Raw genomic sequence first — 15,018 nt, 5'->3', positions numbered from 1 at the left:
CCATGCGTAAAATCCGTGTGCAGTGGGCGAAGGCCACTCCCCCAGCCCCCACTCGCCACTCCCCCAGCCCCCACTCGCCACTCCCCCAGCCCCCACCCCCCACTCTCCCAGCCCCCAGACCCCCACTCTCCCAGCCCCCAGACCCCCACTCTCCCAGCCCCCAGACCCCCACTCTCCCAGCCCCCAGACCCCCACTCTCCCAGCCCCCAGACCCCCACTCTCCCAGCCCCCAGACCCCCATTCCCCCAGCCCCCACCACCATCCAGCTTGTTGGGGTGGTGTAAAATTCTGGCCAGTGTGTTTGTCACATCTTCACCATATTGATCACAAGCGAATGCAGCATCTGATAGACTAGTTTAGTTTATACACTGTTGAAACCAATATATCTAAGCAGCATTTTCATTGGTGCTGATGAAGACTCACTGACCTGAAACATTAACTCTGTTTTTCTCTCCATAGATGCTACCAGACCTGCTGAGTATTTCCAGCACTTTTTGTTTTTATTTTCGGTAGGTGCTGCTGACTTAGAGTCGTACAGCATAGAAACAGGCCCTTCGGCCCACCCTGTCCATGCCGACCATAATGCCTATCTATACTAATCCCACCTGCCTGCATTAATTCCATATCCCTCTATGCCTTGCTCATTCAAGTACCTGTCCAGATGCCTCTTAAATGTTGCTACTGTTCCTGCCTCCACCACCTCATTCCAGATACCCACTATTCTTTGTGTGAAAAATTTACCCCTTTGATCCCCTTTAAACCTCCTCCCTTTCACCTTAAATCTATGTCCTCTAGTTTTAGTCACCCCTACCATGGGAAACAGACTCTAGCTATCTACCCTATCTATGCCTCTCATCATTTTATATACCTCTATCATGTCCCCTCTCAGCCTCCTTCGCTCCAGGGAAAACAGACCCAGCCTATCCAATCTCTCTTTATAACTCAAGCCCTCCAAACCAGGCAACATCCTTGTGAATCTTTTCTGCATCCTCTCTAGCTTAATCACATCTTTCTTGTAGTGTGGCGACCAGAACTGCACACAGTACTCCAAATGCAGCCTAACCAATGTTATGTACAACTGCAACATGACATCCAAACTCTTGTACTCAATGCCTCGGCCGATGAAGGCAAGCATGCCTTCTTCACCACCCTGTCTACCTGTGTTGCCACTTTCAGGGAACTATGTACTTTCACCCCAAGGTCTCTCTGCTCAAGAACACTCCCAGGGCCCTGCCATTCACTGTATATGTCCTACCCTGGTTTAACTTCCCAAAATGCATCACTTCACACTTGTCTGCGTTAAATTCCATTGCCAATCCCTTGCCCACTTTCCCAGTTGATCTATATCCTGTTGTAACCTTAGACAACCTTCTTCACTGTCCAATATACCACTAATTATGGTGTCATCTGCAAACTTACTAATCGGTGGTGTCTTAGTGGTTTCACTCTCACCTCCGGGTCAAAAGGTCCTGGGTTCAAGGCCCACACCAGCAACTTAAGCCAGGCTGATACCCCGGTGCAGTACTGAGGGAGGGCCGGTACTGAGGGAGAGCCGCACTGTGGGGGGGGTCGGTACTGAGGGAGCGCTGCACTGTTGGAGGGGCAGTACTGAGGGAGTGCTGCACTGCCGGAGGGTAAGTACTGAGGGATCGCTGCACTGTCGGAGGGGCAGTACTGAGGGAGGGCCGCACTGTGGGAGGGTCGGTACTGAGGAAGGGCCGCACTGTGGGAGTGTCGGCACTGAGGGAGTGGCGGCACTGAGGGAGTGGCGGCACTGAGGGAGGGTCGGCACTGAGGGAGGGTCGGCACTGAGGGCGGGTCGGCACTGAGGGAGGGTCGGCACTGAGGGAGGGTCGGCACTGAGGGAGGGTCGGCACTGTGGGAGGGTCGGCACTGAGGGAGTGTCGGCACTGAGGGAGTGTCGGCACTGAGGGAGTGTCGGCACAGAGGGAGGGTCAGTACAGAGGGAGGGCCGCACTGAGGGAGTGTCAGTAATGAGGGAGTGTCAGTACTGAGGGAGTGTCAGTACTGAGGGAGTGTCAGTACTGAGGGTGGGCCGCACTGAGGGACTGTCGGCACTGAGGGACTGTCGGCACTGAGGGACTGTCGGCACTGAGGGAGGGTCGGCACTGAGGGAGGGTCGGCACTGAGGGAGGGTCAGTACTGAGGGAGGGTCAGCACTGAGGGAGGGTCAGCACTGAGGGAGTGTCAGTACTGAGGGCGGGCCGCACTGAGGGAGGGTCGGCAATGAGGGAGTGTCGGCAATGAGGGAGTGTCGGCAATGAGGGAGGGTCGGCACTGAGGGAGGGTCGGCAATGAGGGAGGGTCGGTACTGAGGGAGGGTCAGTACTGAGGGAGTGTCAGTACTGAGGGAGGGTCGGCAATGAGGGAGGGTCAGTACTGAGGGAGTGCCAGTACTGAGGGAGTGTCAGTACTGAGGGAGTGTCGGCAATGAGGGAGTGTCGGCAATGAGGGAGTGTCGGCACTGAGGGAGTGTCGGCACTGAGGGAGGGTCAGTAATGAGGGAGGGTCAGTAATGAGGGAGGGTCAGTAATGAGGGAGTGTCGGCACTGAGGGAGGGTCAGTACTGAGGGAGGGTCAGTACTGAGGGAGGGTCAGTACTGTGGGAGGGCCGCACTGAGGGAGGGTCAGTAATGAGGGAGGGTCAGTAATGAGGGAGTGTCAGTAATGAGGGAGGGTCAGTAATGAGGGAGTGAGTAATGAGGGAGTGTCAGTAATGAGGGAGGGTCAGTAATGAGGGAGTGTCAGTAATGAGGGAGGGTCAGTAATGAGGGAGTGTCAGCAATGAGGGAGGGTCAGCAATGAGGGAGTGTCAGTACTGAGGGTGTGTCAGTACTGAGGGAGGGTCGGCAATGAGGGAGTGTCAGTACTGAGGGAGTGTCAGTACTGAGGGAGGGTCAGTAATGAGGGAGGGTCAGTACTGAGGGAGTGTCAGTACTGAGGGAGTGTCAGTACTGAGAGAGGGCCGCACTGAGGGAGGGTCAGTAATGAGGGAGGGTCAGTAATGAGGGAGTGTCGGCACTGAGGGAGGGTCAGTACTGAGGGAGGGCCGCACTGAGGGAGGGTCAGTAATGAGGGAGTGTCAGTAATGAGGGAGTGTCAGTAATGAGGGAGTGTCAGTAATGAGGGAGGGTCAGTACTGAGGGAGGGTCAGTAATGAGGGAGGGTCAGTACTGAGGGAGTGTCAGTACTGAGGGAGTGTCAGTACTGAGGGAGTGTCAGTACTGAGGGAGGGTCAGTAATGAGGGAGGGTCAGTAATGAGGGAGTGTCGGCACTGTCGTCTTTAGGATGAGATATCAAACAAAGACCCAGTCCGGCCTCTTGAGTGGATGTGAAAGAGCCCATGGTCACTGTCTGACGAAGGCTGGGGAATTCTCTGCAGTGTCCTGAGCAATTTCTATCCCTCACCCAACATCACCCAGAACAAATTGGGGCTAAATTGGATAGTCCCTGAAAACAGACATGGGGATCACCATGTGTGATTAGACATTGTCAACTTGGTGCTGCTTACTCATTAAAAAATGATTTCTGTGCAGGCAGCACTAACCACACTGTACATTGGCTGCAAACATCAACAGTCAGCTCAGAATCATCTGTCCCTTGCACCAGTTAAAGCCTATACCTCTTAAAGGGGAGGTGCATTGTGGCTGGATCAGATGCTGCAAGTAGTTTACTGACCTCATGAATGGTTACTGTCAGTGAATGCATCTCCAAATGTCATATCCTTATAATTAGCCACTGAGGCTACTCAATGCACCACAATCTCACCACTCACCAAACAACAATCTCGATCAATTAGGATTCATACTTGTTCATATATTCCACCACACACACACATACTGCTCTCTGGCATTGACACCATGGGCCAATTGGCCATCTTCTGTGCCATAAATCTTTCCATGTTTCAAAAAGGAGAGCCAATGGTGCAGTGGTATTGTCACTGGACTAGAAATCCTGAGACCCAGGGTACTTCTCTGAGGACTTGGGTTCGAATCCCACCACAGCAGAAGGTGGAATTTGAATTAATTAATAAATCTGGAATTAAAAGCTAGTCTAATGATGGCCATGAAACCATTGTCGATTGTTGTAAAAACCCATCTGGTTCACTAATACCCTTTAGGGAAGGAAATCTGCTGTCCTTGCCTGGTCTGGCCGACATGTGACTCCAGACCCACAGCAATGTGGTTAACTCTTACATGCCCTCTGAAATGGCCTAACAAGCCACTCAGTTGTACCTAACCGCTACAAAGTCAATAAAAAGGAATGAAACCGGACGGACCACCCGGCATCGACCAAGACACCGGAAACGACAACGGCAAACCCAGCCCTGTCGACCCTGCAAAGTCCTCCTTACTAACATCTGGGGGCTTGTGCCAAAGTTGGGAGAGCTGTCCCACAGACTAGTCAAGCAACAGCCTGACATAGTCATACTCACGGAATCATACCTTACAGACAATGTCTCAGACACTGCCATCACCATCCCCGGGTATGATCTGTCCCACCGGCAGGACAGACCCACCACAGGTGGTGGCACAGTGGTATACTGGTAGGGAGGGAGTTGCCCTGGGAGTCCTCAATATCGACTCCAGACCCCATGAAGTCTCATGGCATCAGGTCAAACATGGGCAAGGTAACCTCCTACTGATTACCACCTACCGCCCTCCCTCAGCTGATGACTAGGTACTCCTCCATGTTGAACACCACTTGGAGGAAGCACTGAGGGTGGCAAGGGCACAGAATGTACTCTGGGGTGGGGGAGACTTCAATGTCCATCACCAAGAGTGGCTCGGTAGCACCACTACTGACCGAGCTGGCCAATTCCGAAAGGATATAGCTGCTAGACTGGGTCTGCGGCAGGTGGCAAGCGAACCAACAAGAGGGAAAAACATACCTGACCTTGTCCTCATCAATCTGCCTGCCGCAGATGCATCTGTCCATGACAGTATTGGTAGGAGTGACCACCGCACAGTCCTTGTGGAGACAAAGTCCCGCCTTCACATTGAGGATACTGTCCATCGTGTTGTGTGGCACTATCACCGTGCTAAATGGGATAGATTTCGAACGGATCTAGCAATGCAAAACTGGGCATCCATGAGGCACTGTGGGCCATCAGCAGCAGCAGAATTGTACTCAACCACAATCTGTAACCTCATGGGCCGGCATATCCCCCACTCTACCATTACCATCGAGCCAGGAGACCAGCCCTGGTTCAATGAAGAGTGCAGGAGGGCATGCCAGGAGCAGCACCAGGCATACCTTAAAATGACGTGTCAACCTGGTGAAGCTACAACCTAGGACTACTTGCATGCCAAACTGCGTAAGCAGCATGCGATAGACAGAGCTAAGCGATCCCATAACCAACGGATCAGATCTAAGCTCTGCAGTCCTGCCACATTCAGCCGTGAATGGTGGTGGACAATTAAACAACTAACTGGAGGAGGTGGTTCCACAAATATCCCCATCCTCAATGATGGGGGAGCCCAGCACATCAGTGCGAAAGATAAGGCTGAAGCATTTGCAACAATATTCAGCCAGAAGTGCCGAGTTGATGATCCATCTCGGCCTCCTCCTGAAGTCCCCAGTATCACAGATGCCAGACTTCAACCAATTCTATTCACTCTGCGTGATATCAGGAAACGACTGAAGGCACTGGATACTGCAAAGGCTATGAGCCCTGACAATATTCCGGCAATAGTACTGAGGACCTGTGCTCCAGAACTTGCCGCGTCCGTAGCCAAGCTGTTCCAGTACAGCTACAACACTGGGATCTACCCTGCAATGTGGAAAATTGCCCAGGTATGTCCTGTACACAAAAAGCAGGACAAGTCCAACCCGGCCAATTACCGCCCCATCAGCCTACTCTCAATCATCAGTAAGGTGATGGAAGGTGTCATCAACAGTGCCATCAAGCAGCACTTGCTTAGCAATAATCTGCTCAGTGAAGCTCAGTTTGGGTTCCGCCAGGGCCACTCAGCTCCTGACCTCATTACAGCCTTGGTTCAAACATGGACAAAAGGGCTGAACTCAAGAGGTGAGGTGAGAATGACTGTCCTTGACATCAAGGCAGCATTTGACCGAGTATGACATCAAGGAGCCCTAGCAAAACTGAGGTCAATGGGAATCAGAGGGGAAAGTCTCTGCTGGTTGGAGTCATACCTAGCACAAAGGAAGATGGTTGTGGTTGTTGGAGGTCAATCATCTGAGCTCCAGGACATCACTGCAGGAGTTCCTCAGGGTAGTGTCCTAGGCCCAACCATCTTCAGCTGCTTCATCAATGACCTTCCTTCAATCATAAGGTCAGAAGTGGGGATGTTCGCTGATGATTGCACAATGTTCAGCACCATTCAAGACTCCTCAGATACTGAAGCAGTCCGTGTAGAAATGCAGCAAGACCTGGACAATATCCAGGCTTGGGCTGATAAGTGGCAAGTAACATTCGCGCCACACAAGTGCCAGGCAATGACCATCTCCAACGAGAGAATCTAACCATCTCCTCTTGATATTCAATGGCATTACCATCGCTGAATCCCCCACCATCAACATCCTAGGGGTTACCATTGACCAGAAACTGAATTGGAGTAGCCATATAAATACCATGGCTACAAGAGCAGGTCAGAGGCTAGGAATCCTGTGGTGAGTAACTCACCTCCTGACTCCCCAAAGGCTGTCCACCATCTACAAGGCACAAGTCAGGAGTGTGATGGAATACTCTCCACTTGCCTGGATGGGTGCAGTTCCAACAACACTCAAGAAGCTCAACACCATCCAGGACAAAGCAGCCCACTTGATTGGCACCCCATCCATAAACATTATATAAATGATTTGGAGGAAAATGTAGCTGGTCTGATTAGTAAGTTTGCGGACAACACAAAGGTTGGTGGAGTTGCAGATAATGATGAGGATTGTCAGAGGATACAGCAGGATATAGATCGGTTGGAGACTTGGGCGGAGAAATAGCAGATGGAGTTTAATCCGGACAAATGTGAGGTAATGCATTTTGGAAGGTCTAATGCAGGTGGGAGGTATACAGTAAATGGCAGAACCCTTAGGAGTATTGACAGGCAGAGAGATCTGGGAGTACAGGTCCACAGGTCACTGAAAGTGGCAACGCAGGTGGATAAGGTAGTCAAGAAGGCATATGACATGCTTGCCTTCATCGGTCAGGGCATAGAGTATAAAAATTGGCAAGTCATGTTGCAGCTGTACAGAACCTTAGTTAGGCCACACTTAGAATATTGCGTGCAATTCTGGTCGCCACACTACCAGAAGGACGTGGAGGCTTTGGAGAGGGTACAGAAGAGGTTTACCAGGATGTTGCCAGGTCTGGAGGGCATTAGCTATGAGGAAAGGTTGGAAAAACTCAGATTGTTTTCATTGGAACGACGGAGGTGGAGGGGCACATGATACAAAGTTATGAGCGGCATGGACAGAGTGGATCGTCAGAAGCTTTTTCTTAGGGTGGAAGAGTCAGTTACTAGGGGACATAGGTTTAAGGTGCGAGGGGCAAAATTTAGAGGGGATGTGCGAGGCAAGTTTTTTTACACAGAGGGTGGCGAGTGCCTGGAACTTGCTGCTAGGGGAGGTGGTGGAAGCAGATACGATAGCGACGTTTAAGAGGCATCTTGACAAATACATGAATTGGATGAGAATAGAGGGATACGGTCCCCGGAAGTGCAGACGGTTTTAGTTTAGGCAGGCATCAAGATCGGCGCAGGCTTGGAGGGCCGAATGGCCTGTTCCAGTGCTATACTGTTCTTTGTTCTTTGAGATGATGCTGGCTGTAGTGCTGTGCTGTGCACTTGAGTCTTCTTTAAATGACAATTGCAGACTTTATATGCAGATTCAACACAAACACTATTTATTGTCTTACTTATGTAGATTTTATGATTTCAGGTCCAGCTCTTTTCCTCACTGGTGTGTGTCTTCTCTTTGTAAAGCCAATGTGCTAAGTGTGTCTTTCAAAATGGTGGCTCCTCCTCATGCATGGCTGATGATGTCATCAGTTGCATCAGTGGCCTGATCTCTTCGAGGTACAGTTTCTTAAAGTACAGTCACCATTGCACTGCATTAAATTTACAAGAAGGGAGTAATGTAAAGTTTGTGTCCGTCAATAACCTGCTTGCGTATGACATTGGTTTGTTATCTTGGCAGATCATAGCTCCAAGACCAACTGGATTGGCATCTACGATCAACTCAGTGTCTTCTGGGATCTCTGACAGGTGTGTTTGTCAAAGCTTTCTTTAAGTTATGAAACGCCTGCGTTTCTGCCTCGTCCCATTTCCAACTCACATCTTGCTTAGCGAGCAGTCAAAGTTGGGCTGATAGAAGCATACTCTGGGATAAATCTCAAGATGTTTGATGCTAATCCTAGGAGAGATTTAACTTGTTTTGTATTCGCTGGAGGATCTGCATTCAAGATTGCATTCATATTCTTAGAATCTGGAGATAGATCTTTTCATTAAATATATGCCTGTAGAACTTCACTTCAACAGCTGAAAAAAATACACTTTGTCTTTACTTAATCGCAAATGGTGCACTTAGTCGACCTAAGACTGCTTCCAAGTGTTTGTCTTGTTTCACTTATGTTTTTTTGGATACAATAATTTCATCTGAGACATTCTTGACTCCATACAGGTCTGTAAGTAGTTCTGGAGTAGTGTAACAGTCAGTAGAATTAGAATTAGAACATTACAGCGCAGTACAGGCCCTTCGGCCCTCGATGTTGCGCCGACCATCTGACCTACATTATTCCATTTTCATCCATATGTCTATCCAATGACCACTTAAATGCCCTTAAAGTTGGCGAGTCGAAGTAGTTAAGTAGTGTAAGGCCTGGAAGTATTTCTGCTACTGTTGATTGAAAAATTTCAGAGGCTGCATTTCCTCCGAACATTAAGCACTTGTACCTTCTTAATTCAATGTGGGGATTGGAGGAAGTTATGTATCAACTACATTTGTCTGACTCAAACTGGCAATATCCAGGGGTCAAGACTAGTGTATTGAAGATTGTTGACCCATTCATGTCTTCAATTATCTCATCTAGTGTTGGCATTGAGTGCCTTTCTCATTTTCTCTTTGTTGGCCTGTCTCATGTCCACACAAATTCGTACTTGGACCCTTCCCTGGGTTTCCTGTGTCCTTGTGTTTTGCGTGTTTCTCTGGTGAAATCTTCTTGTGGCATTCACTGATTCTGTCAATGATCCGGACCTGGCCTCAGGGGATTCTCATCTTATGTTATTTGTCTCTTTCCTTTTTAAGACTTCAGCTTGTCTTTTGCTGGCTTCCTGTGTTTTGCCAGTAGGGTAGCCTTTTCAAGTTTGATTTGTTTTCTCGAAGAGTTTACCTTCTTAGAGGTGGTGATTGGCAGGTCACAATGATCTGGGAGATGATTTCTTTGTCCATGTCTGCAAAGTTGCAATTCTGGCTCAGACTTCAGAAAGTCATCACGTAGTGGTCAAGGTTCTCACACTTTTCATTTGCTTGCCTGAAGACATCAATTTTGAAGTGAGGATTTCCCTTGGATGAAAATATCTTGTTAGAGTATTTTTCACTGTGTTATAATCATCATTGGTTCCAGTGTTTGTCAGTGTATCCAAAAGATCAACTTTTGGTTGAGCATAGTTTAGGAGATGGTGGGGATAGTCGTAATGTCACTAAACTAGTAATCCAGAGGCTCAGGCTAATGTCCTGGGGACACAGGTTCAAATTCCACCATTGCAGCTGGTAGAATTTAAATTCAATTAATTAATTTAAAAATCTGGGATTGACGGGGAGTTTTATTGCACCATTACTAAGACCATCATTGATTGTAGTAAAAAACCCAGCTGCTTCACTAATGTCCTTACCTGCTCTGGCCTACATGTGACTCCAGTCCCACAGCAATGTCATTGACTCTGAAATGGCCAAGCAAGCCACTCAGTTATCAAGGGCAATTAGCAACAGGCAACAAATGCTGGCCTTGACAGCAACACTCACATCCCATGAAAGAATGAAAAAAAAGGAAGTATCACTCTTTTCAGGGTGAATTGATATCGAGCTACACTATAGGCTATTTGAATCTTGCTAGCCCAGGGTTACTGTCTTTGTAAAAGCTCACAAGACTGGCAGTTGTTGAGCACACATGGTGATCACTTTTTTTTTGCTTAAATTTGGAATCATCAATGCAAGTCTTCTGTATGTTCCTGAGCTGTCTGCGCAGTTTACCTTCTCGCAAACCCTTTTTAAAAAAAAATGCAGAGCGTGTAAGTTTACACCCTTTTAATAATTAATTAATGGCTGCATTGCATTTATTTTCCTCATTTCTGTGAACCTGCAAAACATTATTTTTCCAGTGACAACACAGGTTTTCTCTCTGATCTAGTCCTGCTTTTCTCTTGACTTTTGTTTTGTCTCTGTTTGTTTTCTTAACCTTGGGACCTGTGTGCTTTGTCATTTCTTTTTTTTTGGCCTGGATGCCAGAAATTGTCATGTTGTGCTGTGTTAAGTCTTCTTTAAATGACAGTCACAGGCCTTATATTCGGATTCAACTCAAACACTATTTCTTGTCTTACATACCTAGATTGCATGAGCTCAGGTCCCGGTCTTTTCCTCACTAGCGTGTATCTGCTGACTCTCAAAATGGTGTCTCCTTATATATGTCTGATGATGTCATCAGTTGCATCAGTAGCCTGAGCTCTTAAAAGTACAGTTTCTTAAAGGTGAAGTCATCACTGCACTACATTACACTGACCATTATTGGAATGGCCACATCTGAGGCCGTGGCCAGTGGCAGGGCTGAATCAATTAAAGATGATAGTATCCTCATACCTAAACTTCCGTCTTACATCCCACCTCCTCCTCATCCCACAATCTCTACTGATTTACAAGATGGTGTAAGCATGAACATCTTCCATTCCCCCGCTTTCTGTCACTGCAACCCTACTCTTGTGCCTTTCTCTTTTGAGATACCCAAGAACTGCAACATGTCCAGTCAGAGGAACAGTAACAAGACAGTGATGATAAAGATACACTGTCGCTTGATTTCATGTTCACAGCCTCTAGCTCAGTTACTGACACTATAGGTAGATTTTCCCAGTCCCTGGTGTAGCAGGCTGGGAGGTGGGTGGGCCAAGAAAATAGCAGGAGCTGGGTTGGGAAGGCTCCTGCTGCTGGGAAAGTTTCCCAGCAGTGAGATTGGATACAGGGTATTGCCAGCCAGATAGAGGCAGGCAGCCTATTTAAATACGAACATACAAACATACGAATTAGAAGCAGGAGTAGGCCACTCGGCCCTTCGAGCCTGCTTCACCAGTCAATAAGTTCATGGCTGAACTGATTACTTCACATTTCCACCTACCCCCGATAACCTTTCACCCCCTTGCTTATCAAGAATCTATCTACCTCTGCCTTAAAAATATTCAAAGATTCTGTTTCCACCACCTTTTGAGGAAGAGAATTCCAAAGACTCACAACACTCTGAGAGAAAAAAATTTCTCCTCATCTCTGTCTTAAATGGGTGACCCCTTATTTTTAAACAGTGACCCCTAGTTCTAGATTCTCCCACAAGGGGAAACATCCTTTCCACATCCACCCTGTCAAAACCCCTCAGAATCTTATATGTTTCAATCAAGTTGCCTCTTACTCTTCTAAACTCCAGTGGATACAATCCTAGCCTGTCCAATCCTCAAATCTAAGGCCCCTATTTGGGGGCTATTTAGAGGGCCCACCAGCATTTTGCCAGCTGCAAGCAGCTCCTCAGTGCAAGCGGAAGCTGCCAGCTTCATGGAGGTGGCCTCCTAGCATGAAGGAAAAGTCTGCCCCACGTCCCAAACACTCACCCCAGAGGCTTTCCCTCTATTCCGTGGGTCCTTCCACCTTCAGCCATCCAATTTTTAAATATTATACTGACCCCTCAGAGGGCGTATCCATGTTGAGGTGCCCTCAGGTTCGCCGAGCTGCCTCAGCAGCTCCCATATCTCCTGGTGGGACTGCAGAGACTTCAGAGCTGCTGGTCCTCTGATTGGACCAACATCAAAAGACCACTCACCTTCCTTGATAGGATGGTAAGCTTGGAGGTGGCCAATTAGGAGGTTGTCTCTGGGAATATCACTGTGCCGGTTTGACTCCTAACAAGTGCAGGCTTGGGACTCCCATTTGGTCCTGACATCAAGGTCCCAAAGCCTGCAGAAAAATCCTGCCCTATAAGTATTTAGAGGACAGTATAGAGGCGGGTTCTGCATGTGGCGAGACACTAGGCACGAGTGCACTGGAACCAGGATAAGGACAAGGCTAGTGCAGGTGCCAGCTCACCAGAGGCCGAGGCCCCACACAAGTTTTCCTGCAGAGGGCTCTGATGAGGACCACAATTAGACAGGCTACAGAAGAGGGCTGGTAAGTAAGAACAATTAAATGCTTGGTGCATTTTCAGGCCTGCCAGAAAGACTGCTGTCACTGTCAAGGAACATGGAAGAGCTCAGCAACAACTTGGTACAGGGCTTTGTGCAGAGCTTGGAGGTCATCCTTTCCAGCAGGGAAGTGGTGGCCGACTCCATGACAGCAACCATGATGCTGCATCTAATGGCCGATCTCTCAGCTTCCATTGCAGCTGTCATCATGGTTGCAAAGATCAGTTCTCAAAGGGGTTTTCAGGCTCTTAAAATCTATGCTGCAAAAGATTACCATTATTGCTGAGGTGTCACCCAGGGGAATAGCAGTAGCTCTGTGGAGGATGAACCTGCTGTCCTCTCTCAGGATGACAATATTCGTTCTCCTGCCACTGCCACTCCGCCAGTGGCCTTGCTGTTGTCTTTCAGCTCGCCAGCCTAGACTGCTGCCCCCATGCCAGGACAGTGCAGTCTGAAATCGGGCCCTCAAGCCCCAGAGATGCTCAAGGGTGTCCTCAAGCCATCTGCAGTCTCCCTCAGTGAAAGTCAGCAACCTTCCAGCAGCCATGTTGTAGCCGCTGGCTAGCGCTGGGTAAGAATCACAGAAGGAGGCCATTTGGCCAATCGCGTCCATACTAGCTCTCTGAAAGAGCAACTCATCATATGCCATTCCCCCACCTTCTCCCCGTAACCCTGCACATTCTTCCTTTTCATATAACTGTCTAATTCCCTTTTGAATGCCTCGATTGAACCTGCCTCAACCAGAGTCAGGCTCTAAATTCCAGACCTTAACCACTCGCTGCATGAAAGCGTTTTTCCTCATGTCACTTTTGCTTCTTTTACCAACTACTTTAAATCTGTGCCCTCTCGTTCTCAATTGTTTCATGAGTGGGAACAGTTTCTCTCTATCTTCTCTGTCCAGACCCCTCATAATTTTGAATACCTCGATCAAATCACCTCTCAGCCTTCTCTTAGACCCATAGAGTCACAGAGTTATACAGCACAGAAACAGGCCCTTCGGCCCATCATGTCTGTGCTGGCCATCAATCACCTATCTATTCTAATCCCATTTTCCATCACTTGGCCCGTAGCCTTGTATGCTATGGTGTTTCAAAAAGTGCTCATCTAAATACTTCTTAAATGTTGTGAGGGTTCCTGCCTCTACCACCTCTTCAGGCACTGCGTTCCAGATTCCAACCACCCTCTGGGTGAAAAAATGTTTCCTCAAATTCCTTCTAAACCTCCTGCCCCTTACCTTAAATTTATGCCCCCTGGTTATTTACCCCTCCACTAAGGGAAAAAGTTTCTTCCTATCTAACCTATCCATGCCCCGAATAATTTTGTATACCTTAATCATGTCCCCCCTCAGCCTTCTCTGCTCCAAGGAAAACAACCCAAGCCTTTTCAGTCTCCCTTCATAGCTGAAATGCTCCAGCCCAGGCAACATCCTGGTGAATCTCCTCTGCACCCTCTCCAGTGCAATCACATCCTTCCTATTGTGTGGTGCCCAGAACTGTACTCAGTACTCCAGCTGTGGCCTAACTAGCGTTTTATACAGCTCCATCATAACCTCCCTGCTCTTATATTCTATGCCTCAGCTAATAAAGGCAAGTATCCCACATGCCTTCCTAACCACCTTATCTACCTGTGCTGCTGCCTTCAGTGATCTATGGACAAGTACACCAAGGTCCCTCTGACCCTCTGTACTTTCTAGGGTCCTACCATCCATTGTATATTCCCTTGTCTTGTTAGTCCTCCCAAAATGCATCACCTCACACTTCTCAGGATTAAATTCCATTTGCTACAGCTCTGCCCATCTTACCAGCCCATCTATATCGTCCTGTAATCTAAGGCTTTCCCCCTCACTATTTACGACACCACCAATTTTCATGTCATCTGCGAAGCTACTGATCATACCTCCTATATTCACGTCTAAATCATTAATGTACACTACAAACAGCAAGGGTCCCAGCACCGATCCCTGTGGTACACCACTGGTCACAGGCTTCCACTCGCAAAAACCATCACCCTCTGCCTCCTGCCACGAAGCCAATTTTGGATCCAATTTGCCAAATTGCCCTGGATCCCATGGGCTCTTACCTTCTTGACCAATCTCCCATGCGGGACCTTACTGAAGTCCATGTAGACTACATCAACTGCTTTACCCTCATCTACACACCTAGTCACCTCCTCGAAAAATTCAATCAAGTTAGTTAGACACGATGTCCCCCTGACAAAGCCATGCTGACTATCCCTGATTAATCCCTGCCTCTCCAAGTGGAGATTAATCCTGTCGCTCAGAATTTTTTCCAATAGTTTCCCAACCACTGATGTTAGACTCACCGGCCTGTAATTACCTGGTTTATCCCTACTACCCTTCTTGAATAATGGAACCACATTCGCTGTCCTCCAGTCCTCTGGTATCTCTCCTGTGGCCAGAGAGGATTTGAAACTTTGTGTCAGAGGCCCTGCAATCTCCTCCCTTGCCTCACATAACAGCCTAGGATGCATCTCATCTGGGTCTGGGGCTTTATCCACTTTTAAGCCCGCTAAAACAGCTAATACTTCCTCCCTTTCAATGTTAATATGTTCAAGTATATCTCAATCCCCCTTCCTGATCTCTACACCTACATC

The 15,018-nt window shown here is 48.3% G+C and overlaps 1 protein-coding gene across 2 annotated transcripts in view; it reads right to left on the bottom strand.

Moving 5' to 3' along the window:
• Positions 1-15,018, bottom strand: part of il12rb1 (interleukin 12 receptor subunit beta 1) — a 145,508-nt gene that overhangs the window by 63,699 nt on the left and 66,791 nt on the right. The gene's annotated exons all lie outside the window — the stretch shown is intronic.

The sequence above is a fragment of the Heterodontus francisci genome, chromosome 36, assembly GCF_036365525.1.
Source record: "Heterodontus francisci isolate sHetFra1 chromosome 36, sHetFra1.hap1, whole genome shotgun sequence".
NCBI lineage: Eukaryota > Metazoa > Chordata > Chondrichthyes > Heterodontiformes > Heterodontidae > Heterodontus > Heterodontus francisci.
Note: the sequence above shows the minus strand (reverse complement) of the source record. Positions and strands in the feature narration are given on the sequence as shown.